Source organism: Triticum dicoccoides, chromosome 7B, assembly GCF_002162155.2.
Source record: "Triticum dicoccoides isolate Atlit2015 ecotype Zavitan chromosome 7B, WEW_v2.0, whole genome shotgun sequence".
In the NCBI taxonomy this organism is placed as follows: Eukaryota; Viridiplantae; Streptophyta; class Magnoliopsida; order Poales; family Poaceae; genus Triticum; species Triticum dicoccoides.
Genome location: NC_041393.1, coordinates 147,470,509 through 147,475,623, shown reverse-complemented (window position 1 = coordinate 147,475,623; position 5,115 = coordinate 147,470,509).

The following is a 5,115-nucleotide window of genomic DNA, read 5'->3' as shown; positions in this document are numbered from 1 at the left end:
GAAAACACATGTCCATGGTTAGGAAACATAACCATCTTTGATTAATGAGCTAGTCAAGTAGAGGCATACTAGTGACATAAAGTTTGTCTATGTATTCACACATGTATTATGTTTCCTGTTAATACAATTCTAGCATGAATAATAAACATTTATCATGATATGAGGAAATAAATAATAACTTTATTATTGCCTCTAGGGCATATTTCCTTCAGTCTCCCACTTGCACTAGAGTCAATAATCTAGATTACACAGTAATGATTCTAACACCCATGGAGTCTTGGTGCTGATCATGTTTTGCTCGTGGAAGAGGCTTAGTCAATGGGTCTGAACATTCAGATCCGTATGTATCTTGCAAATCTCTATGTCTCCCACCTGGACTTGGTCCCGGATGGAATTGAAGCATCTCTTGATGTGCTTGGTCCTCTTGTGAAATCTGGATTCCTTTGCCAAGGCAATTGCACCAGTATTGTCACAGAAGATCTTCATCGGTCCCGATGCACTAGGTATGACACCTAGATCGGAAATGAACTCCTTCATCCAGACTCCTTCATTTGCTGCTTCTGAAGCAGCTATGTACTCCGCTTCGCATGTGGATCCCGCCATGACGCTTTGTTTAGAACTGCACCAACTTACAGCTCCACCGTTTAATAAAAACACATATCCGGTTTGCGATTTAGAATCGTCCGGATCAGTGTCAAAGCTTGCATCGACGTAACCATTTACAACTAGCTCTTTGTCACCTCCATAAACGAGAAACATATCCTTAGTCCTTTTCAGGTATTTCAGGATGTTCTTGACCGCAGTCCAATGATCCACTCCTGGATTACTTTGGTACCTGCCTGCTAAACTTAGTGCTAAGCATACATCAGGTCTGGTACACAACATTGCATACATGATAGAGCCTATGGCTGAAGCATAGGGAACATCTTTCATTTTCTCTCTATCTTCTGCTGTGGTCGGGCATTGAGTCTGACTCAACTTCACACCTTGCAATACAGGCAAGAACCCTTTCTTTGCCTGATCCTTTTTGAACCTTTTCAAAACTTTATCAAGGTATGTGCTTTGTGAAAGTCCAATTAAGCGTCTTGATCTATCTCTATAGATCTTGATGCCCAATATGTAAGCAGCTTCACCGAGGTCCTTCATTGAAAAACTTTTATTCAAGTATCCCTTTATGCTATCTAGAAATTCTATATCATTTCCAATTAACAATATGTCATCTACATATAATATCAGAAATGCTACAGAGCTCCCACTCACTTTCTTGCAAATACAGGCTTCTCCAAAAGTCTGTATAAAACCATATGCTTTGATCACACTATCAAAGCGTTTATTCCAACTCCGAGATGCTTGCACCAGTCCATAAATGGATCGCTGGAGCTTGCACACTTTGTTAGCACCTTTTGGATCGACAAAACCTTCTGGTTGCATCATATACAACTCTTCTTCCAAAAATCCATTCAGGAATGCAATTTTTACATCCATTTGCCAAATTTCATAATCATAAAATGCGGCAATTGCTAACATGATTCGGACAGACTTAGGCATCGCTACGGGTGAGAAAGTTTCATCGTAGTCAACCCGTTGAACTTGTCGAAAACCTTTTGCAACAAGTCGAGCTTTGTAGACAGTTATATTACCATCAGCGTCAGTCATCTTCTTGAAGATCCATTTATTCTCAATGGCTTGCCGATCGTCAGGCAAGTCAACCAAAGTCCATACTTTGTTCTCATACATGGATCCTATCTCAGATTTCATGGCTTCAAGCCATTTTGTGGAATCTAGGCTCATCATCGCTTCCTCATAGTCCGTAGGTTCGCCAGGGTCAAGTAACATGACTTCCAGAATAGGATTACCGTACCACTCTGGTGTGGATCTTACTCTGGTAGACCTACGAGGTTCAGTAGAAACTTGATCTGAAGTTTCATGATCAATATCATTAGCTTCCTCACTAATTGGTGTAGTTGTCACAGGAACCGGTTCTTGTGATGAACTACTTTCCAATAAGGGAGCAGGTACAGTTACCTCTTCAAGTTCTACTTTCCTCCCACTCACTTCTTTCGAGAGAAACTCCTTCTCTAGAAAGGATCCGAATTTAGCAACAAAAATCTTGCCCTCAGATCTGTGATAGAAGGTGTACCCAATAGTCTCTTTTGGGTATCCTATGAAGACACATTTCTCCGATTTGGGTTCGAGCTTATCTGGTTGAAGTTTCTTCACATAAGCATCGCAGCCCCAAACTTTAAGAAACGACAACTTTGGTTTCTTGCCAAACCACAGTTCATAAGGCATCGTTTCAACGGATTTTGATGGTGCCCTATTTAACGTGAATGCGGCCGTCTCTAAAGCATAACCCCAAAACGATAGCGGTAAATCAGTAAGAGACATCATAGATCGCACCATGTCCAGTAAAGTACGATTACGACGTTCGGACACACCATTTCGTTGTGGTGTTCCGGGTGACGTGAGTTGCGAAACTATTCCGCATTGTTTCAAATATTCTCCTCCACGATCAGATCGTAGAAATTTTATTTTCTTGTTATGATGATTTTCCACTTCACTCTGAAATTCTTTGAACTTTTCAAATGTTTCAGACTTGTGTTTCATCAAGTAGATATACCCATATTTGCTCAAATCATCTGTGAAGGTGAGAAAATAATGATACCCACCGCGAGCCTCAATATTCATTGGACCACATACATCAGTATGTATGATTTTCAACAAACTAGTTGCTCGCTCCATAGTTCCGGAGAACGGCGTTTTAGTCATCTTGCCCATGAGGCACGGTTCGCAAGTACCAAGTGATTCATAATCAAGTGATTCCAAAAGTCCATCAGTATGGAGTTTCTTCATGCGCTTTACACCGATATGACCTAAACGGCAGTGCCACAAATAAGTTGCACTATCATTATCAACTCTGCATCTTTTGGCTTCAACATTATGAATATGTGTATCACTACTATCGAGATTTAATAAAAATAGACCACTCTGTAAGTGTGCATGACCATAAAAGATATTACTCATATAAATAGAATAACCATTATTCTCTGATTTAAATGAATAACCGTCTCGCATCAAACAAGATCCAGATATAATGTTCATGCTCAACACTGGCACTCAATAACAATTATTCAGGTCTAAAACTAATCCTGATGATAGATGTAGAGTTAGCGTGCCGACCGCGATCACATCGACCTTCGAACCATTTCCCACGCGCATCGTCACCTCGTCCTTAGCCAATCTTCGCCTAATATGTAGTCCCTGTTTCGAGTTGCAAATATTAGCAACAGAACCAGTATCAAATACCCAGGTACTACTGCGAGCATTAGTAAGGTACACATCAATAACATGTATATCACATATACCTGTGTTCACTTTGCCATCCTTCTTATCCGCCAAATACTTGGGGCAGTTTCGCTTCCAGTGTCCAGTCTGCTTGCAGTAGAAGCACTCAGTCTCAGGCTTAGGTCCAAACTTGGGTTTCTTCTCTTGAGCAGCAACTTGTTTGTTGTTCTTCTTGAAGTTCCCCTTCTTCTTTCCTTTGCCCTTTTTCTTGAAACTGGTGGTCTTATTAACCATCAACACTTGATGCTCCTTCTTGATTTCTACCTCCGCAGCCTTTAGCATTGCGAAGAGCACGGGAATAGTCTTGTCCATCCCTTGCATATTATAGTTCATCACGAAGCTCTTGTAGCTTGGTGGCAGTGATTGAAGAATTCTGTCAATGACACTATTAGCAGGAAGATTAACTCCCAGTTGAATCAAGTGATTATTATACCCAGACATTTTGAGTATGTGTTCACTGACAGAACTATTCTCCTCCATTTTACAGCTATAGAATTTATTGGAGACTTCATATCTCTCAATCCGGGCATTTGCTTGAAATATTAACTTCAACTCCTGGAACATCTCATATGCTCCATGACATTCAAAACGTCGTTGAAGACCCGGTTCCAAACCATAAAGCATGGCACACTGAACTATCGAGTAGTCATCAACTTTGCTCTGCCAGACGTTCTTAACGTCGTCAGTTGCATCTGCAGCAGGCCTGGCACACAGCGGTGCTTCCAGGACGTAATTCTTCTGTGCAGCAATGAGGATAATCCTCAGGTTACGGACCCAGTTTGTGTAATTGCTACCGTCATCTTTCAACTTAGCTTTCTCAAGGAACGCATTAAAATTCAACGGAACAATAGCACGAGCCATCTATCTACAACAAACATAGACAAGCAAAATACTATCAGGTACTAAGTTCATGATAAATTTAAGTTCAATTAATCATATTACTTAAGAACTCCCACTTAGACAGACATCTCTCTAGTCATCTAAGTGATCACGTGATCCAAATCAACTAAACCATGTCCGATCATCACGTGAGATGGAGTAGTTTCAATGGTGAACATCACTATGTTGATCATATCTACTATATGATTCACGTTCGACCTTTCGGTCTCCGTGTTCCGAGGCCATATCTGTATATGCTAGGCTCGTGAAGTTTAACCTGAGTATTCCGCGTGTGCAACTGTTTTGCACCCGTTGTATTTGAACGTAGAGCCTATCACACCCGATCATCACGTGGTGTCTCAGCACGAAGAACTTTCGCAATGGTGCATACTCAGGGAGAACACTTCTTGATAATTTAGTGAGAGATCATCTTAAAATGCTACCGTCAATCAAAGCAAGATAAGATGCATAAAGGATAAACATCACATGCAATCAATATAAGTGATATGATATGGCCATCATCATCTTGTTCTTGTGATCTCCATCTCCGAAGCACCGTCGTGATCACCATCGTCACCGGCACGACACCTTGATCTCCATCATAGAATCGTTGTCGTTACGCCATCTATTGCTTCTACGACTATCGCTACCTCTTAGTGATAAAGTAAAGTAATTACAGGGTGTTCGCATTTCATACAATAAAGCGACAACCATATGGCTCCTGCCAGTTGCCGATAACTTCGGTTACAAAACATGATCATCTCATACAATAAAATATAGCATCACGTCTTGACCATATCACATCACATCATGCCCTGCAAAAACAAGTTAGACGTCCTCTACTTTGTTGTTGCAAATTTTACGTGGCTGCTACGGGCTGAGCAAGAACCG